This window comes from Oncorhynchus mykiss, chromosome 1, assembly GCF_057628025.1.
Source record: "Oncorhynchus mykiss isolate SJ-2025 chromosome 1, ASM5762802v1, whole genome shotgun sequence".
Lineage (NCBI taxonomy): Eukaryota > Metazoa > Chordata > Actinopteri > Salmoniformes > Salmonidae > Oncorhynchus > Oncorhynchus mykiss.
This window is the reverse complement of record NC_143022.1, coordinates 18,005,642-18,028,406: the sequence shown is the minus strand read 5'-3', so window position 1 is coordinate 18,028,406 and position 22,765 is coordinate 18,005,642. Positions and strand designations below refer to the sequence as shown.

The following is a 22,765-nucleotide window of genomic DNA, read 5'->3' as shown; positions in this document are numbered from 1 at the left end:
AGAATGTCAATAGTGTGCAAAGCTGTCATCAAGGCAAAGGATGGCTACTTTGAAGAATCTCAAATAAATGTTGATGATTCCATATGTGTTATTTCATAGTTTTGATGTCTTTACTATTATTCTACAAGGTAAAAACTAGTAAAACATTAAGAAAAACCCTTGAATGAGTAGGTGTGTCCAAACTTTTGACTGGTACTGTCGATCACTCAATGACTTGTCTCTCCATGCTCGTCATGCTATATCTTGAAATGCGTGTCATAGATTTGCAATTAGAATTTACTAACTTGGAGTCAGATACCCACTGGGCACACACTGGTTGCATTAATGTTGTCGCCACGTAATTTCAATTAAATAAGGTTGAACCAACATGGAATAGACGTTGAGTTGACATCTGTGCCCAGTGAGTATGGAGTTCATTTTCCATGATAGTACCCCAAGCAGTGGTCACGTTCAAGTTATTGTGAAGACAGCAGGTTACACTTGGCAGTGAGATGAATCAGACGGGGTACATACACTCTTAGAAAAAAGGGTTCCAAAAGGGTTCTTCACTATTAGAAAAAAGGGTTCCAAAAGGGTTCTTCATTGTCCCTATAGATTAACCTTTTTTGGATCCAGGTAGAACCATTTTGGGTTCCATGTAGAACCCTCTGTAAAAATTGTTCTTTATGGAACCCAAAAGGGTTCTTCTACCTGGAACCAAAAAGGGTTCTTCAAAGGGTTATCCTATGGGGACAGCCGAAGAACCCGAGGTTCTAGATATAACTTTTTTTCTGGGTGTACTGACAAAATACGTTGCCTTTCAAATTGGAAACAGCTCACAGACACACACTCACAACGTAAACGTTTTCCCATCCCATCTCCCATTCAGAAATTCCTCATATCTCCAAGGTTTCTTCAACAAGTGTCCCAAATCTGCTGAATTGACTCACACAGCAAGCAGTTAGCTGAGCTCCAAAAGCAATTTCATTGGCTGATAATGGCAATTGGGTTGTTATGGTTAATTCTTCACAGGAATCAGACAGCAACCAGTGGCCCCAAGAACATAAGCATACGCATGCATGACCAGGACAAAATAAAGAAGTGGTTGTGAGTTTGTATGTGAAAGTGCAATGCAGATTAGTTCATTATTTGTATATTTTATTGATGATATTATGAACTTATAAATTATGCAAAAATATTTTTAAAGGGCTGACAGAAACACAATTGTTGTTTGGAACATAAACTAAAGAGTATTCAGCTTTGTGCATATGACCATTTGTATAACAGCTTGTTGTTGAGAGATACATCCAGGAACAAGAGCAGCATTGTCTCAGTTGAAATCAGTGAGTTTGTGAAACAGAGATGCCATGCATATGAATTTACCATCACTCAACACAAACACTACAACTGCAGGCAGTGACCACCATCTAGTGTCAACATATGGTAATGGCAACCAGAATGATAATCTGTATTTATTTATTTGTATTTTTTTCTTTAACTAGGCAAATCAGTTAAGAACAAATTCTTATTTTCAGTGACAGCCTAGGAACAGTGGGTTAACTGTCTCTTAAGGGGAAGAACAACAGATTTGTACCTTGTCAACTCAGGGATTTGAACTTGCAACCTTTCAGTTACTATTCCAAAGCTCTAACCACTAGGCTACCTGATCTTTCAATAAAATACTCAAGAAACATCATGAATACTTTAATAATAGTAAAGATTGTACATGAAATGCTAAGGATAATTTTTGATAGGTTAACAAATATTTGTAATCAAGTAAAATCCATGCAAAGTGAGGGCTGTGTACCATTTCTATAATGCTTTCCTTCATGTCTGGTTCCACACTCATAGTTACTATAGGGATTCCAGTCCTTTCCAGACATAGTCCACAGTCCGGTAGTTGTGTACGTGCCATCACTTCCCCTGGAACTCCAAATGGCATTGTTCTCAGGGGTTACCACTGTGTTGTTGATCCACCAAATGATGTCCAACAAATGGTGTGTTTTTAAACCACTGAGTATACACACCAGTGTAGGTGAGGCACCAGGGTTGTGCCCAAATGAGGAGAGGATTACTACAGAGGGATTAGAAGGGTTCAAACCTGAGGAGAGAAAGAATATCAACATGCATGAAGCTCTCGGGGTGAAAGGTGTTGGAACCAAACATGTTTAGAAACATTTGGAACTCTGTACTACAGTATATCTTGAATAAATGTTATTGAATACAGACAATTGGGTCGTTCCACGAAATGAGAGCCTTTTGTGTCCTTTTGATATTTTAAGTAGAAATTGTGCCCCAATATAGAATTTTAAAGCCTGTTATATTATTATCATGCTTGCTCCCGCTCCCACTCCCCCTCTCTGGCGCTCGAGGGCGCCAGGCTGCCCTTCATTATGCACACCTGTCACCATCATTACACGCATCAGCGCTCATTGGACTCACATGGACTCCATCATTTTGTTGATTGCCCCTCTATATCTGTCTGTTCCTAAGTTGTGTTCCCCCTGTCAGCATTATTGTAGTTTACTTTTCCCGTGTCCAGACGCTGTCCGTGTCTGACACCACTATTGGAAGCTTCAGGGAGTCTATGTTTTTTGTTTTTGTTGGTAACGTTGGGTCCATATGCCGTCGCCGATGGATCCGGGAGTGCCTCAACCGGCTCGTCGGCCTCCCACGCCTCAGCTAGCTCGTCGGGCTCCCACGCCTCAGCTAGCTTGTCGGGCTCCCACGCCTCAGCGAGCTCGTCGGGCTCTCACGCCTCAGCCGTTTCGTCAGGCTTTCACGCCTCATCCGGCCCGTCGGCTTCCACGCCTCAGCTAGCTGGTCGGGCTCCCACGCCTCAGCTAGCTGGTCGGGCTCCCACGCCTCAGCTAGCTTGTTGGGCTCCCACGCCTCAGCGAGCTGGTCAGGCTCCCACGCCTCAGCTAGCTGGTCGGGCTCCCAAGCCTCAGCTAGCTGGTCGGGCTCCCACGCCTCAGCTAGCTGGTCGGGCTCCCACGCCTCAGCTAGCTTGTTGGGCTCTCACGCCTCAGCCGTTTCGTCAGGCTCTCACGCCTCAGCCGTTTCGTCAGGCTTTCACGCCTCAGCCGTTTCGTCAGGCTTTCACGCCTCACCCGGCCCGTCGGCTTCCACGCTGTACTGTCACACCTGCTCCCTCTCCCCCTCTCTGGCGCTCAAGGGTGCCAGGCTTCCCTTCATTATGCACACCTGTCACCAGCATCAGTGCTCATTGGACTCACCTGGACTCCTTCAAATTTGTGGATTGCCCCTCTATATCTGTCTGTTCCTCAGTTGGTTCCCCGTGTCAGCATTATTGTCGTTTATGTTTCCCCTGTCCAGACGCTGTCTGTGTTCTGTTTCATGTCTGTGTTTTTATTAAATATTGCCTACCTGTTCTTGCTTCTCTTCTCCTCCATCTGTCCTTAAAATGATAGTAAATGAAGTAAATAAATCGGATTTTCAATAAGAATAAATATTTGCCAAAGTTTCAAAACTCAGCATCAACCCTGTGTAACCTTGGAATATTTTAACCCACTTCACCCAAACATTCTCCAGGTTTCCTAGTTATTATATTGCTTTGACAAAGCCATATCTGAAGATTATTATTTATTTATTGTTATGATTCATTTACATCCATCCCTCATTTTAAGGTCATCCCTGTTACGTGAACTGAGCTTTTGTTTTAATATGGTGAAACTATTCCTTTAACTATTCCTTTTTCACAAGAAACATTGAACATATAATTGTACAATCATAGTGTAAAAGCAGCTGAGCTGGTTCTGCTCTTTTTTGGCAATTGTCTGGTGTTGTGGGGGAAGACTGAGCGGGTCGAGAATAACACATCAACCCTGTTACCCATAGACAGACAGGCTAGAAATTTTTTAACAAAAACATTTTGGATGGTAAAGCTTGCATGCAAATGCCACTCCCTGTTTCACACAACAAGCTTTCAATCCCACCTGTCACAAGGGGATTTATGGCTGATTTCAGATGAAATCCTCAACCGTGTTACAGTTAATGCTGTTACTTTATTTGGCACTTAATAGAAAGCAAAAGTAATGGCGTATTTTTGTAGGCACTTTCCCTATGAATTGCCCCCATAGGAATGACTGAACTAACCTGTTAGGGTGAGTGAATGAGGACCCAAACGCGAACTAACTTAAACAGAGCTTCTTTAATAACCAAACGTAGGTAGGCTCAGATAGACCGGCAGATTCCGACAGGACAGGACAAGGTTACAGCAAACAGGACGATAGTCTGGTTCAGGCATGAAACACAACAAACAAGAATCCGACAAGGACAGGAACAAAAACAGAGAGAGATATAGGGACCTAATCAGAGGGAAAAAGGGAACAGGTGGGAAACGGGGTGAATGGGTAGTTAGGAGGAGACAAGGCACAGCTGGGGAAAAGAGGGGGAGAAAAGGTAACCTAACAACGACCAGCAGAGGGAGACAGGGTGAAGGGAAAGGACAGAAACACACAACATGACAATACATGACAGTACCCCCCCACTCACCGAGCGCCTCCTGGCGCACTCGAGGAGGAAACCTGGCGGCAACGGAGGAAATCCTCGATCAGCGCACGGTCCAGCACGTCCCGAGAGGGAACCCAACTCCTCTCCTCAGGACCGTACCCCTCCCAATCAACGAGGTACTGGTGACCACGGCCCCGAGGACGCATGTCCAAAATCCTGCGGACCCTGTAAATGGGTGCGCCCTCGACAAGGATGGGGGGGGGGGGGGGGAGACGAGCGGGGGCGCGAAGAACGGGCTTAATACAGGAGACATGGAAGACCGGGTGGACGCGACGAAGGTATCGCGGAAGAAGAAGTCGAACTGCGACAGGATTAATGACCCGAGAAATACGGAACGGACCAATGAACCGCGGGGTCAACTTGCGAGAAGCCGTCTTAAGGGGAAGGTTCTGAGTGGAGAGCCAAACTCTCTGACCGCGACAATATCTAGGACTCTTAGTTCTACGCTTATTAGCAGCCCTCACAGTCTGCGTCCTATAACGGCAAAGTGCAGACCTGACCCTCTTCCAGGTGCGCTCGCAACGTTGGACAAAAGCCTGAGCGGAGGGGACGCTGGACTCGGCGAACTGAGATGAGAACAGCGGAGGCTGGTACCCGAGGCTACTCTGAAAAGGAGATAGCCCGGTCGCAGACGAAGGAAGCGAGTTGTGGGCGTATTCTGCCCAGGGGAGCTGTTCTGACCAAGACGCAGGGTTGCGAAAAGAAAGACTGCGTAAGATGCGACCAATAGTCTGATTGGCCCGTTCTGCTTGACCGTTAGACTGGGGGTGAAAGCCGGAAGAGAGACTGACGGAAGCCCCAATCAAACGGCAAAACTCCCTCCAAAATTGAGACGTGAATTGCGGACCTCTGTCCGAAACGACGTCTGACGGAAGGCCATGAATTCTGAAAACATTCTCGATGATGATTTGTGCCGTCTCTTTAGCAGAAGGAAGCTTAGCAAGGGGAATGAAATGAGCCGCCTTAGAGAACCTATCGACAACCGTAAGAATAACAGTCTTCCCCGCTGACGAAGGCAGTCCGGTGACAAAATCTAAGGCGATGTGAGACCACGGTCGAGAGGGAATGGGAAGCGGCCTGAGACGGCCGGCAGGAGGGGAGTTACCGGACTTAGTCTGCGCGCAGACCGAACAAGCAGCCACGAAACGACGCGTGTCATGCTCCCGGGTGGGCCACCAAAAACGCTGGCGAATGGAAGCAAGCGTACCCCGAACGCCAGGGTGGCCGGCTAACTTGGCAGAGTGAGCCCACTGAAGAACGGCCAGACGAGTAGGAACGGGAACGAAAAGAAGGTTCCTAGGACAAGCGCGCGGCGACGGAGTGTGAGTGAGCGCTTGCTTTACCTGCCTCTCAATTCCCCAGACAGTCAACCCGACAACACGCCCCTCAGGGAGAATCCCCTCGGGGTCAGTGGAGGCTACTGAAGAACTGAAGAGACGAGATAAAGCATCAGGCTTGGTGTTCTTAGAGCCCGGACGATAAGAAATCACGAACTCGAAACGAGCGAAAAACAGCGCCCAACGCGCCTGACGCGCATTAAGTCGTTTGGCAGAACGGATGTACTCAAGGTTCCTATGGTCAGTCCAAACGACAAAAGGAACGGTCGCCCCCTCCAACCACTGTCGCCATTCGCCTAGGGCTAACCGGATGGCGAGCAGTTCGCGGTTTCCCACATCATAGTTACGTTCCGACGGGGACAGGCGATGAGAAAAATACGCGCATGGGTGGACCTTGTCGTCAGAGAGGGAGCGCTGAGAAAGAATGGCTCCCACGCCCACCTCTGACGCGTCAACCTCGACAACGAACTGTCTAGAGACGTCAGGTGTAACAAGGATAGGAGCGGATGTAAAACGATTCTTGAGGAGATCAAAAGCTCCCTGGGCGGAAACGGACCACTTAAAGCACGTCTTGACAGAAGTAAGGGCTGTGAGAGGAGCTGCCACCTGACCGAAATTACGGATGAAACGACGATAGAAGTTCGCGAAGCCGAGAAAGCGCTGCAGCTCGACGCGTGACTTAGGGGCGGGCCAATCAATGACAGCTTGAACCTTAGCGGGATCCATCTTAATGCCTTCAGCGGAAATAACAGAACCGAGAAATGTGACGGAGGAGGCATGAAAAGTGCACTTCTCAGCCTTCACAAAAAGACAATTCTCTAAAAGGCGCTGGAGGACACGTCGAACGTGCTGAAGATGAATCTGGAGTGACGGTGAAAAAATCAGGATATCGTCAAGGTAAACGAAAACAAAGATGTTCAGCATGTCTCTCAGGACATCATTGACTAATGCCTGAAAGACAGCTGGAGCGTTAGCGAGGCCGAAAGGAAGAACCCGGTATTCAAAGTGCCCTAACGGAGTGTTAAACGCCGTCTTCCACTCGTCCCCCTCCCTGATGCGCACGAGATGGTAAGCGTTACGAAGGTCCAACTTAGTGAAAAACCTGGCTCCCTGCAGGATCTCGAAGGCTGAAGACATAAGAGGAAGCGGATAACGATTCTTAACTGTTATGTCATTCAGCCCTCGATAATCTATGCAGGGGCGCAGAGACCCGTCCTTCTTCTTGACAAAAAAAAACCCCGCTCCGGCGGGAGAGGAGGAGGGGACTATGGTACCGGCGTCAAGAGCTACAGACAAATAATCCTCGAGAGCCTTACGTTCGGGAGCCGACAGAGAGTATAGTCTACCCCGGGGGGGAGTGGTTCCCGGAAGGAGATCAATACTACAATCATACGACCGGTGTGGAGGAAGAGAGGTGGCCTTGGACCGACTGAACACCGTGCGCAGATCGTGATATTCCTCCGGCACCCCTGTCAAATCACCAGGCTCCTCCTGTGAAGAAGAGACAGAGGAAACAGGAGGGATAGCAGACATTAAACATTTCACATGACAAGAGACGTTCCAGGAGAGGATAGAATTACTAGACCAATTAATGGAAGGATTATGACAAACTAGCCAGGGATGGCCCAAAACAACAGGTGTAAAAGGTGAACGAAAAATCAAAAAAGAAATGGTTTCGCTATGATTACCAGAAACAGTGAGGGTTAAAGGTAGCGTCTCACGCTGAATCCTGGGGAGAGGACTACCATCCAGGGCGAACAAGGCCGTGGACTCCCTTAACTGTCTGAGAGGAATGTCATGTTCCCGAGCCCAGGTCTCGTCCATAAAACAGCCCTCGGCCCCAGAGTCTATTAAGGCACTGCAGGAAGCTGACGAACCGGTCCAGCGTAGATGGACCGACAAGGTAGTGCAGGATCTTGAAGGAGAGACAGGAGTAGTAGCGCTCACCAGTAGCCCTCCGCTTACTGATGAGCTCTGGCTTTTACTGGACATGAAGTGACAAAATGGCCAGCAGAACCGCAATAGAGACAGAGGCGGTTGGTGATTCTCCGTTCCCTCTCCTTAGTCGAGATGCGGATACCTCCCAGCTGCATAGGCTCAGCTCCCGAGCCGGCAGAGGAAGATGGTAGTGATGCGGAGAGGGGGGCAACGGAGAACGCGAGCTCCTTTCCACGAGCTCGGTGACGAAGATCAACCCGTCGCTCAATGCGAATAGCGAGTTCAATCAAGGAATCCACGCTGGAAGGAACCTCCCGGGAGAGAATCTCATCCTTTACCTCTGCGCGGAGACCCTCCAGAAGACGAGAGAGCAAAGCCGGCTCGTTCCAGCCACTGGAGGCAGCAAGAGTGCGAAACTCAATAGAGTAGTCAGTTATGGATCGATTGCCTTGACATAGGGAAGACAGGGCCCTGGAAGCCTCCTCCCCAAAAACAGATCGATCAAAAACCCGTATCATCTCCTCCTTAAAGTCCTGATACTGGTTAGTACACTCAGCCCTTGCCTCCCAGATTGCCGTGCCCCACTCACGAGCCCGTCCAGTAAGGAGAGATATGACGTAGGCGACACGAGCAGTGCTCCTGGCGTAAGTGTTGGGCTGGAGAGAAAACACAATATCACACTGGGTGAGGAACGAGCGGCATTCAGTGGGCTCCCCAGAGTAACACGGCGGGTTATTGATTCTGGGCTCCGGAGATTCGAAAGCCCTGGAAGTGGCCGGTGGATCGAGGCGGAGATGGTGAACCTGTTCTGTGAGGTTGGAGACTTGGGTGGCCAGGGTCTCAACGGCATGTCGAGCAGCAGACAATTCCTGCTCGTGTCTGCCTAGCATCGCTCCCTGGATCTCGACGGCTGAGTGGAGAGGATCCGAAGTCGCTGGGTCCATTCTTGGTCGGATTCTTCTGTTAGGGTGAGTGAATGAGGACCCAAACGCGAACTAACTTAAACAGAGCTTCTTTAATAACCAAACGTAGGTAGGCTCAGATAGACCGGCAGATTCCGACAGGACAGGACAAGGTTACAGCAAACAGGACGATAGTCTGGTTCAGGCATGAAACACAACAAACAAGAATCCGACAAGGACAGGAACAAAAACAGAGAGAGATATAGGGACCTAATCAGAGGGAAAAAGGGAACAGGTGGGAAACGGGGTGAATGGGTAGTTAGGAGGAGACAAGGCACAGCTGGGGAAAAGAGGGGGAGAAAAGGTAACCTAACAACGACCAGCAGAGGGAGACAGGGTGAAGGGAAAGGACAGAAACACACAACATGACAATACATGACATAACCAGAGGTAAATCATGTCCAGAGTCTAGGACTTCAAGCTGTCGAGTTTTATTGCCACTTACTATAGTCATTTATGAAAATGAACAAGTGCTGTTGCCTAGTCACTTTACCTCTACCTATATGTACAGTACATAGCTACCTCAATTACCTCGTACCCCTGCACATCGACTCGGTACTGGTACTCCCTGTATATAGCCATGTTATTTTCTACTCCCTGTATATAGCCATGTTATTTTCTACTCCCTGTATGTAGCCATGTTATTTTCTACTCCCTGTATATAGCCATGTTATTTTCTACTCCCTGTATGTAACCATGTTATTTTCTACTCCCTGTATGTAGCCATGTTCTTTTCTACTCCCTGTATGTAGCCATGTTATTTTCTACTCCCTGTATGTAGCCATGTTATTTTCTACTCCCTGTATATAGATAACCATGTTATTTTCTACTCCCTGTATGTAGCCATGTTATTTTCTACTCCCTGTATGTAGCCATGTTATTTTCTACTCCCTGTATATAGATAACCATGTTATTTTCTACTCCCTGTATGTAGCCATGTTATTTTCTACTCCCTGTATATAGCCATGTTATTTTCTACTCCCTGTATGTAGCCATGTTATTTTCTACTCCCTGTATGTAACCATGTTATTTTATACTCCCTGTATTGATAGCCATGTTATTTTCTACTTCCTGTACATAGCCATGCTATTTTTTACTTCCTGTAAATAGCCATGCTATTTTCTACTCCCTGTATATAGATAGCCATTATATTTTCTACTCCTATAGATAGCCATGTTATTTTCTACTCCCTGTATAGATAGCCATGTTATTTTCTACTCCCTGCATGTAGCCATGTTATTTGCTACTCCCTGTATAGATAGCCATGTCATTTTCACCTCTCTATATATAGCCATGTTATTTTCTACTCCCTGTATATAGCCATGTTATTTTCTACTCCCTGCATGTAGCCATGTTATTTTCTGTTCCCTGTATATAGCCATGTCATTTTCACCTCTCTATATATAGCCATGTTATTTTCTACTCCCTGTATACAGCCATGTTATCTTCTACTCCCTGTATATAGCCATGTTATTTTATGTTCTCTGTATATAGCCATGTTATTTTCTGTTCCCTGTATATAGCCATGTTATTTTCTGTTCCCTGTATATAGCCATGTTATTTTCTGTTCTCTGTATATAGATAGCCATGCTATTTTCTACTCCCTGTATATAGATAGCCATGTTATTTTTTACTCCCTGTATATAGATAGCCATGTTATTTTCTACTCCCTGTATATAGATAGCCATGTTATTTTCTGTTCTCTGTATATAGATAACCATGTTATTTTTTACTCCCTGTATATAGATAGCCATGTTATTTTCTACTCCCTGTATATAGATAACCATGTTATTTTCTACTCCCTGTATATAGATAGCCATGTTATCTATATACAGGGAGTAGAAAATAACATGGCTGTATACAGGAAGTAGAAAATAACATGGCTATATATATACAGGGAGTAGAAAATAACATGGTTGTATACAGGAAGTAGAAAATAACCACCCACACATGCAATTACATCTCCTGGTTTCAATGATGTTTCCAGAGACAATATCTCTCTCTTCATCACTCAATACCTAGGTTTATCTCCACTGTATTCACATCCTAACATACATTATCCGTCTGTACATTATACCTTGATGCTATTTTATCGCCCCCAGAAACCTCCTTTTACTCTCTGTTCCAGACGTTCTAGACGACCAATTCTTATTGCTTTTAGCCGCACCCTTATTCTACTCCTCCTCTGTTCCTCTGGCGATGTAGAGGTGAATCCAGGCCCTGCAGTGCCTAGCTCCACTCCTATTCCCCAGGCGCTCTCTTTTGACGACTTCTGTAACCGTAATAGCCTTGGTTTCATGCATGTTAACATTAGAAGCCTCCTCCCTAAGTTTGTTCTATTCACTGCTTTAGCACACTCTGCCAACCCGGATGTTCTAGCTGTCTGAATCCTGGCTTAGGAAGACCACCAAAAATTCTGAAATTTTAATTCCAAACTACAACATTTTCAGACAAGATAGAACTGCCAAAGTGGGCGGTGTTGCAATCTACTGCAAAGATAGCCTGCAGAGTTCTGTCCTACTATCCAGGTCTGTACCAAAACAATTTGAACTTCTACTTTTAAAAATCCACCTCTCTAAAAACAAGTCTCTCACCGTTGCCGCCTGCTATAGACCACCCTCTGCCCCCAGCTTTGCTCTGGACACCATATGTGAACTGATTGCCCCCCATCTATCTTCAGAGCTCGTGCTGCTAGGCGACCTAAACTGGAACATGCTTAACAACCCAGCCAACCTACAATCTAAACTTGATGCCCTCAATCTCACACAAATTATCAATGAACCTACCAGGTACCTCCCCAAAGCCATAAACACGGGCACCCTCATATATATCATCCTAACCAACTTGCCCTCTAAATACACCTCTGCTGTCTTCAACCAAGATCTCAGCAATCACTGCCTCATTGCCTGCATCCGTAATGGGTCAGCGGTCAAACGACCTCCACTCATCACTGTAAAACGCTCCCTGAAACACTTCAGCAAGCAGGCCTTTCTAATCGACCTGGCCGGGGTATCCTGGAAGGATATTGGTCTCATCCCGTCAGTAGAGGATGCCTGGATATTTTTTTTAAATGCCTTCCTAACCATCTTAAATAAACATGTCCCATTCAAGAAATTTAGAACCAGGAACAGATATAGCCCTTGGTTCTCCCCAGACCTGACTGCCCTTAACCAACACAAAAACATCCTATGGCGTTCTGCATTAGCATCGAACAGCCCCCGTGATATGCAGCTGTTCAGGGAAGCTAGAAACCATTATACACAGGCAGTTAGAAAAGCCAAGGCTAGCTTTTTCAAGCAGAAATTTGCTTCCTGCAACACTAACTCAAAAAGGTTCTGGGACACTGTAAAGTCCATGGAGAATAAGAACACCTCCTCCCAGCTGCCCACTGCACTGAAGATAGGAAACACTGTCACCACTGATAAATCCACCATAATTGAGAATTTCAATAAACATTTTTCTGCGGCTGGCCATGCTTTCCACCTGGCTACTCCTACCCCAGTCAACAGCACTGCACCCCCCACAGCAACTCGCCCAAGCCTTCCCCATTTCTCCTTCTCCGAAATCCGTTCAGCTGATGTTCTGAATGAGCTGCAAAATCTAGACCCCTACAAATCAGCCGGGCTAGACAATCTGGACCCTTTCTTTCTAAAATTATCTGCCGAAATTGTTGCCACCCCTATTACTAGCCTGTTCAACCTCTCTTTCGTGTCGTCTGAGATTCCCAAAGATTGGAAAGCAGCTGCGGTCATCCCCCTCTTCAAAGGGGGGGACACTCTTGACCCAAACTGCTACAGACCTATATCTATCCTACCATGCCTTTCTAAGGTATTCGAAAGCCAAGTCAACAAACAGATTACCGACCATTTCGAATCTCACCATACCTGTCAGGTGCGTGAATGAGGACCCAAAAGCGAATTAACAAACAGAGTTTCTTTAATGATGAACACACGTGGGCTCAGATGGACAGGTAGATTCCGACAGGACAGGACAAGGTTGCAGCAAACACGATGATAGTCTGGTTCAGGCATGAGACACACAAACAAGAATCCGACAAAGACAGGAGCAGAAACAGAGAGAGATATAGGGACCTAATCAGAGGGAAAAAGGGAACAGGTGGGAAAAGGGGTGAATGAGGTAGTCAGAGAAGACAAGGAACAGCTGGGGGAAAGAGGGACAGAAACGGTAACCTAGTACGACCAGCAGAGGGAGACAGGGTGAAAGGAAAGGACAGAAACAAGACACAACATGACAATACATGACAGTACCCCCCCACTCACCGAGCGCCTCCTGGCGCACTCGAGGAGGAAACCTGGCGGCAACGGAGGAAATCCTCGATCAGCGCACGGTCCAGCACGTCCCGAGAGGGAACCCAACTCCTCTCCTCAGGACCGTACCCCTCCCAATCTACGAGGTACTGGTGACCACGGCCCCGAGGACGCATGTCCAAAATCCTACGGACCCTGTAGATGGGTGCGCCCTCGACAAGGATGGGGGGGGGGGGGGGAAGACGAGCGGGGGCGCGAAGAACGGGCTTGATACAGGAGACATGGAAGACCGGGTGGACGCGACGAAGGTATCGCGGAAGAAGAAGTCGAACTGCGACAGGATTAATGACCCGAGAAATACGGAACGGACCAATGAACCGCGGGGTCAACTTGCGAGAAGCCGTCTTAAGGGGAAGGTTCTGAGTGGAGAGCCAAACTCTCTGACCGCGACAATATCTAGGACTCTTAGTTCTACGCTTATTAGCAGCCCTCACAGTCTGCGTCCTATAACGGCAAAGTGCAGACCTGACCCTCTTCCAGGTGCGCTCGCAACGTTGGACAAAAGCCTGAGCGGAGGGGACGCTGGACTCGGCGAACTGAGATGAGAACAGCGGAGGCTGGTACCCGAGGCTACTCTGAAAAGGAGATAGCCCGGTCGCAGACGAAGGAAGCGAGTTGTGGGCGTATTCTGCCCAGGGGAGCTGTTCTGACCAAGACGCAGGGTTGCGAAAAGAAAGACTGCGTAAGATGCGACCAATAGTCTGATTGGCCCGTTCTGCTTGACCGTTAGACTGGGGGTGAAAGCCGGAAGAGAGACTGACGGAAGCCCCAATCAAACGGCAAAACTCCCTCCAAAATTGAGACGTGAATTGCGGACCTCTGTCCGAAACGACGTCTGACGGAAGGCCATGAATTCTGAAAACATTCTCGATGATGATTTGTGCCGTCTCTTTAGCAGAAGGAAGCTTAGCAAGGGGAATGAAATGAGCCGCCTTAGAGAACCTATCGACAACCGTAAGAATAACAGTCTTCCCCGCTGACGAAGGCAGTCCGGTGACAAAATCTAAGGCGATGTGAGACCACGGTCGAGAGGGACTGGGAAGCGGCCTGAGACGGCCGGCAGGAGGGGAGTTACCGGACTTAGTCTGCGCGCAGACCGAACAAGCAGCCACGAAACGACGCGTGTCATGCTCCCGGGTGGGCCACCAAAAACGCTGGCGAATGGAAGCAAGCGTACCCCGAACGCCAGGGTGGCCGGCTAACTTGGCAGAGTGAGCCCACTGAAGAACGGCCAGACGAGTAGGAACGGGAACGAAAAGAAGGTTCCTAGGACAAGCGCGCGGCGACGGAGTGTGAGTGAGCGCTTGCTTTACCTGCCTCTCAATTCCCCAGACAGTCAACCCGACAACACGCCCCTCAGGGAGAATCCCCTCGGGGTCAGTGGAGGCTACTGAAGAACTGAAGAGACGAGATAAAGCATCAGGCTTGGTGTTCTTAGAGCCCGGACGATAAGAAATCACGAACTCGAAACGAGCGAAAAACAGCGCCCAACGCGCCTGACGCGCATTAAGTCGTTTGGCAGAACGGATGTACTCAAGGTTCCTATGGTCAGTCCAAACGACAAAAGGAACGGTCGCCCCCTCCAACCACTGTCGCCATTCGCCTAGGGCTAACCGGATGGCGAGCAGTTCGCGGTTTCCCACATCATAGTTACGTTCCGACGGCGACAGGCGATGAGAAAAATACGCGCATGGGTGGACCTTGTCGTCAGAGAGGGAGCGCTGAGAAAGAATGGCTCCCACGCCCACCTCTGACGCGTCAACCTCGACAACGAACTGTCTAGAGACGTCAGGTGTAACAAGGATAGGAGCGGATGTAAAACGATTCTTGAGGAGATCAAAAGCTCCCTGGGCGGAAACGGACCACTTAAAGCACGTCTTGACAGAAGTAAGGGCTGTGAGAGGAGCTGCCACCTGACCGAAATTACGGATGAAACGACGATAGAAGTTCGCGAAGCCGAGAAAGCGCTGCAGCTCGACGCGTGACTTAGGGACGGGCCAATCAATGACAGCTTGGACCTTAGCGGGATCCATCTTAATGCCTTCAGCGGAAATAACAGAACCGAGAAATGTGACGGAGGAGGCATGAAAAGTGCACTTCTCAGCCTTCACAAAAAGACAATTCTCTAAAAGGCGCTGGAGGACACGTCGAACGTGCTGAACATGAATCTGGAGTGACGGTGAAAAAATCAGGATATCGTCAAGGTAAACGAAAACAAAGATGTTCAGCATGTCTCTCAGGACATCATTGACTAATGCCTGAAAGACAGCTGGAGCGTTAGCGAGGCCGAAAGGAAGAACCCGGTATTCAAAGTGCCCTAACGGAGTGTTAAACGCCGTCTTCCACTCGTCCCCCTCCCTGATGCGCACGAGATGGTAAGCGTTACGAAGGTCCAACTTAGTGAAAAACCTGGCTCCCTGCAGGATCTCGAAGGCTGAAGACATAAGAGGAAGCGGATAACGATTCTTCACTGTTATGTCATTCAGCCCTCGATAATCTATGCAGGGGCGCAGAGACCCGTCCTTCTTCTTGACAAAAAAAAAACCCCGCTCCGGCGGGAGAGGAGGAGGGGACTATGGTACCGGCGTCAAGAGCTACAGACAAATAATCTTCGAGAGCCTTACGTTCGGGAGCCGACAGAGAGTATAGTCTACCCCGGGGGGGAGTGGTTCCCGGAAGGAGATCAATACTACAATCATACGACCGGTGTGGAGGAAGAGAGGTGGCCCTGGACCGACTGAACACCGTGCGCAGATCGTGATATTCCTCCGGCACCCCTGTCAAATCACCAGGCTCCTCCTGTGAAGAAGAGACAGAGGAAACAGGAGGGATAGCAGACATTAAACATTTCACATGACAAGAGACGTTCCAGGAGAGGATAGAATTACTAGACCAATTAATGGAAGGATTATGACAAACTAGCCAGGGATGGCCCAAAACAACAGGTGTAAAAGGTGAACGAAAAATTAAAAAAGAAATGGTTTCGCTATGATTACCAGAAACAGTGAGGGTTAAAGGTAGCGTCTCACGCTGAATCCTGGGGAGAGGACTACCATCCAGGGCGAACAAGGCCGTGGGCTCCCTTAACTGTCTGAGAGGAATGTCATGTTCGCGAGCCCAGGTCTCGTCCATAAAACAGCCCTCCGCCCCAGAGTCTATTAAGGCACTGCAGGAAGCTGACGAACCGGTCCAGCGTAGATGGACCGACAAGGTAGTGCAGGATCTTGAAGGAGAGACAGGAGTAGTAGCGCTCACCAGTAGCCCTCCGCTTACTGATGAGCTCTGGCTTTTACTGGACATGAAGTGACAAAATGACCAGCAGAACCGCAATAGAGACAGAGGCGGTTGGTGATTCTCCGTTCCCGCTCCTTAGTCGAGATGCGGATACCTCCCAGCTGCATAGGCTCAGCACCCGAGCCGGCAGAGGAAGATGGTAGTGAAGCGGAGAGGGGGGCAACGGAGAACGCGAGCTCCTTTCCACGAGCTCGGTGACGAAGATCAACCCGTCGCTCAATGCGAATAGCGAGTTCAATCAAGGAATCCATGCTGGAAGGAACCTCCCGGGAGATAATCTCATCCTTTACCTCTGCGCGGAGACCCTCCAGAAAACGAGCGAGCAAAGCCGACTCGTTCCAGCCACTGGAGGCAGCAAGAGTGCGAAACTCAATAGAGTAGTCTGTTATGGATCGATTACCTTGACATAGGGAAGACAGGGCCCTGGAAGCCTCCTCCCCAAAAACAGATCGATCAAAAACCCGTATCATCTCCTCCTTAAAGTCCTGATACTGGTTAGTACACTCAGCCCTTGCCTCCCAGATTGCCGTGCCCCACTCACGAGCCCGTCCAGTAAGGAGAGATATGACGTAGGCGACACGAGCAGTGCTCCTGGAGTAAGTGTTGGGCTGGAGAGAAAACACAATATCACACTGGGTGAGGAATGAGCGGCATTCAGTGGGCTCCCCAGAGTAACACGGCGGGTTATTGATTCTGGGCTCCGGAGATTCGAAAGCCCTGGAAGTGGCCGGTGGATCGAGGCGGAGATGGTGAACCTGTTCTGTGAGGTTGGAGACTTGGGTGGCCAGGGTCTCAACGGCATGTCGAGCAGCAGACAATTCCTGCTCGTGTCTGCCTAGCATCGCTCCCTGGATCTCGACGGCTGAGTGGAGAGGATCCGAAGTCGCTGGGTCCATTCTTGGTCGGATTCTTCTGTCAGGTGCGTGAATGAGGACCCAAAAGCGAATTAACAAACAGAGTTTCTTTAATGATGAACACACGTGGGCTCAGATGGACAGGTAGATTCCGACAGGACAGGACAAGGTTGCAGCAAACACGATGATAGTCTGGTTCAGGCATGAGACACACAAACAAGAATCCGACAAAGACAGGAGCAGAAACAGAGAGAGATATAGGGACCTAATCAGAGGGAAAAAGGGAACAGGTGGGAAAAGGGGTGAATGAGGTAGTCAGAGAAGACAAGGAACAGCTGGGGGAAAGAGGGACAGAAACGGTAACCTAGTACGACCAGCAGAGGGAGACAGGGTGAAAGGAAAGGACAGAAACAAGACACAACATGACAATACATGACAATACCTTCTCTGCTATGCAATCTGGTTTCAGAGCTGGTCATGGGTGCACCTCAGCCACGCTCAAGGTCCTAAACGATATCTTAACCGCCATCGATAAGAAACATTACTGTGCAGCCGTATTCATTGATCTGGCCAAGGCTTTCGACTCTGTCAATCACCACATCCTCATCGGCAGACTCGACAGCCTTGGTTTCTCAAATGATTGCCTCGCCTGGTTCACCAACTACTTCTCTGATAGAGTTCAGTGTGTCAAATCGGAGGGTCTGCTGTCCGGACCTCTGGCAGTCTCTATGGGGGTGCCACAGGGTTCAATTCTTGGACCGACTCTCTTCTCTGTATACATCAATGAGGTCGCTCTTGCTGCTGGTGAGTCTCTGATCCACCTCTACGCAGACGACACCATTCTGTATACTTCTGGCCCTTCTTTGGACACTGTGTTAATAATTATTATTGGATAGAAAACACTCTAAAGCTTCTAAAACCATTGGAATTATGTCTGTAAGTATAGCAGAACTCACAGGGCAGGCATTCTTCCAAACTAGTTTTTGTGGTCATGAAAGTTGGAGCAACTTTGACGTCATCGCCCCCACCCTTCCCAACCAGTTATGATTCTGGGGAGACTTTCTATCTCTAGATGTCCTCTTTCAGTAGAGCTTTGAATCGTTCAAATTCCGCGAGAATTGACCCTATGGGAGTGAAATTAGTGCGTGCCACGAGAAAATAGGTTGTGCGTTGTGGCGCGAATTGGTCCCAGCCATTCCTTTGTTCCAGCACTCAAGAGAAGGGCAGACGATGGCCGATTGAATTGAAGTTTGTTTTGTGTGTCTAAAACATCATAAAGCTTGCTTCTGCACTTGGTTTGACCTGTTTAGTCGACATATAATATGTAATTTTGAAGTTTTGATGCGCAACTTTTCCGGACCAGAGGACGTTTTGGGTGCATTTCAGCTGATGTTATTAGCAGTAGCTAATACAAAGACGCAAGACTTGAAACCAAACAATGTATTGGGTAAGTATGAAGCCTTCCAGAACATTCTGAACGAAGACCATCGAAGGTAAGGGAATATTTATGCTGAAATCTGTGTTTCTGTTGACTCCAACATTACGTAGAAATGTAGCTTGTATCTGAGCGCCGTCTCAGCATATAGAATAGTGTGCGATTTCTGTAACGTTAAAAATAAATCTAACAAAGCGGTTGCATAAAGAAGCAGTGTATCTTTCTAACTATATGTAGAACATGTATATTTAGTCAAAGTTTATGATGTCTATTTACGTTATCTTGCCGCGCTACCTAGATTTCCTGCGGACATTTTTGAGTAATTTCTGAACGTGAACTCACTGTCAATGGACATTTATGGATATAAATGGCATATTATTGAAAAAAAAATGTACTGTGTAACATGTCCTATTACTGTCATCTGATGAAGATTTTCAAAAGGTTAGTGAACGATTAATTTTTTTATCCTGCGTTTGTTGATTGCATGTTTTGGCTATTCAAATGAGCTGTGTCTGGTGGTGGTTTGACATATATATGTGCTATGTTTTCGCCGTAAAACATTTTAGAAATCTGACTTGCTGGCTAGATGAACAAGGTGTTTATCTTTCATTTGAGCTATTGGACTTGTTAATGTGTGGAGGTTAAATATTTGTAAGAATATTTTTGCGTTCCATGCGCCACCGTTTCAGCTGAACGTGGGAGGGTTGATTCCCAATTGGGAACCAATATCTTAGACAGGTTAACAACCCTCCAGGAAAGCTTCAATGCCATACAACTCTCCTTCCGTGGCCTCCAATTGCTCTTAAATACAAGTAAAACTTGTAACTCTGACTTAGAATACGTGGACAACTACAAATACTTAGGTGTCTGGTTAGACTGTAAACTCTCCTTCCAGACCCATATCAAACATCTCATGTTATTTTCTACTCCCTGTATATAGATAACCATGTTATTTTCTACTTCCTGTATACAGCCATGTTATTTTCTACTCCCTGTATATAGATAGCCATGTTATTTTCTACTTCCTGTATACAGCCATGTTATTTTCTACTCCCTGTATATACATAGCCATGTTATTTTCTACTCCCTGTATATAGATAGCCATGTTATTTTCTACTTCCTGTATACAGCCATGTTATTTTCTACTCCCTGTATATAGATAACCATGTTATTTTCTACTTCCTGTATACAACCATGTTATTTTCTACTCCCTGTATATAGATAGCCATGTTATTTTCTACTTCCTGTATACAGCCATGTTATTTTCTACTCCCTGTATATAGATAGTCATGTTATTTTCTACTCCCTGTATATAGCCATGTTATTTTCTGTTCCATGAATATAGCCATGTTATTTTTTACTCCCTATCAATAGCAATGTTATTTTCTACTCCCTGTATATAGATAGCCATGTTATTTTCTACTCCCTGTATATAGATAGCCATGTTATTTTCCACTCCCTGTGTACAGCCATGTTATTTTCTACTCCTTGTATATAGATTGCCATGGTATTTTCTACTCCCTGTATATAGGCATGTTATTTTTTACTCCCTGTATATATATAGCCATGGTATTTTCTACTCCCTGTATATAGATAGCCATGTTATTTTCTACTTCCTGTATACAGCCATGTTATTTTCAACTCCCGGTATATAGATAACCATGTTATTTTCTACTTCCTGTATACAACCATGTTATTTTCTACTCCCTGTATATAGATAGCCATGTTATTTTCTACTTCCTGTATACAGCCATGTTATTTTCTACTCCCTGTATATAGATAGCCATGTTATTTTCTACTTCCTGTATACAGTCATGTTATTTTCTACTCCCTGTATATATATAGCCATGTTATTTTCTGTTTCCTGTATATAGCAATGTTATTTTTGTACTCCCTATCAATAGCAATGTTATTTTCTACTCCCTGTATATAGATAGCCATGTTATTTTCTACTCCCTGTATATAGATAGCCATGTTATTTTTTACTCCCTGTATATAGATAGCCATGGTATTTTCTACTCCCTGTATATAGATAGCCATGGTATTTTTTACTCCCTGTATACAGCCATGTTATTTTCTACTCCCTGTACATAGATAGCCATGTTATTTTCTACTCCCTGTATATATACAGCCATGTTATTTTCTACTCCCTGTATATAGATAGCCATGTTATTTTCTACTTCCTGTATACAGCCATGTTATTTTCTACTCCCTGTATATAGATAGCCATGTTATTTTCTACTTCCTGTGTACAGCCATGTTATTTTCTACTCCCTGTATATAGATAGCCATGTTATTTTCTACTTCCTGTATACAGCCATGTTATTTTCTACTCCCTGTGTATAGCCATGTTATTTTTTACTCCCTATCAATAGCCATGTTATTTTCTGTTCCTTGTATATAGCCATGTTATTTTTTACTCCCTATCAATAGCCATGTTATTTTTTACTCTCTATCAATAGCCATGTTATTTTTTACTCTCTATCAATAGCCATGTTATTTTTTACTCCCTATCAATAACCATGTTATTTTCTACTCCCTGTATATAGCCATGTTATTTTCTACTCCCTGTATATAGCCATGTTATTTTCTACTCCCTGTATATAGCCATGTTATTTTCTACTCCCTGTATATAGATAGCCATGTTATTTTCTACTTCCTGTATACAGCCATGTTATTTTCTACTCCCTGTATATAGCCATGTTATTTTCTACTCCCTGTATATAGATAACCATGTTATTTTCTGTTCCCTGCATATAGCCATGTTATTTTCTGTTCCCTGTATATAGCCATGTTATTTTTTACTCCCTGTCAATAGCCATGTTATTTTCTACTCCCTGTATATAGCCATGTTATTTTCTGTTCCCTGTATGTAGCCATGTTATTTTCTGTTCCCTATACATAGCCATATTATTTTCTACTTCCTGTATTTAGCCATGCTATTTTCTGTTCCCTGTATATAGCCATATTATTTTCTACTTCCTGTATTTAGCCATGTTATTTTCTACTTCCTGTATTTAGCCATGTTATGTTTTACTCATTGTTATTTGTTAATCACTGTATATTTATTCCTTGTGTCGGTTTTTCAATTATTTTTACATGTTTTACCTTAGCTTTAACTCTGCATTGTTGGACATGGACCCATAAGTAAGCATTTCCCTGTTAGTCTACACCTGTTGTTTGCAAACCATGTGACAATTGATTTGAATGGCTCTTTATGACAGAACGTTAAAATGACTTGAAATCAAACATTTTTTGGAACACTTCTCAAAAAGCTCCGAATTGGTGGAACGACCCAATTGTGGTCTGCGTTGTGGGAGAATGTGTACAAAAACAATTCACCTATACATTTATATTTTATTAATGCAAAAGGGATTTAATTCTAGCCTACCTTCAACAAAGAGTTGGATCCCTCTACTGAATACCACTTCTCTTTGAGGAGACTTGCTCCCATGTACACACCTAAGGAAAAACATGACCATAATTATCACCAGAACACTGCAAAAGTCCACATAGTGACTGCAATGCAATCTGGATTGAAAGTTGAGCTGAAAGTTACCCCAGTAGTAGTAAAGTGAAACACAGTCCTCGTGCTCTGTTCATTCTGTCTGTTTCAGTTGGTGCTCTGGATAGGAGAAAAGCCCACCTGCTGTGAGCCCCTTATTGGTGTCTTGTCCTTCTAGTATCATACAGCTCTCTCCTCTCACATGGACTTCTACTGCAGGGAAAGATAGTTCTTCACCTCAGGTTTTTATTTCAGCATTTAGCCCAATCCTGCTAAGAACCGTCAGTTAATCACTAATTAGGAGAATATCAATAAATGATACAGTCATATGGCTACCTCCTCTAAAGATACAGACTTTCTCACAACTAAGTTGGTCTAGAGGCGGGACACCGGTGCAAAGAGGAAATGTTGTGAAAAACTATCTGGGTGGAACATGAGTTTTTTTTCCCAAGCCACGTGTTGTGCCCCTCTATTGCAGGCTCAAAACAAGTAGATCAGTTATTCAGTTTGAAGGAGTATAGAAAAACAAGAAGAACTGGCACGAGTGGTTGTGTCTAAAACAAATGTAGACTCATGTACGACTTCTCCAGTTCTGCC

The 22,765-nt window shown here is 46.0% G+C and overlaps 1 long non-coding RNA gene across 1 annotated transcript; it reads right to left on the bottom strand.

The window, feature by feature from the left end:
- Nucleotides 1-1,441: 1,441 nt before the first annotated feature.
- Nucleotides 1,442-22,580, bottom strand: LOC118941434 (uncharacterized). The gene is made up of 3 exons (XR_005037653.2): nucleotides 22,223-22,580; nucleotides 22,055-22,125; nucleotides 1,442-2,080 (listed from the first exon to the last, which is right to left on the bottom strand). It is a non-coding gene; the product is annotated as an uncharacterized LOC118941434 (long non-coding RNA).
- Nucleotides 22,581-22,765: the final 185 nt, after the last annotated feature.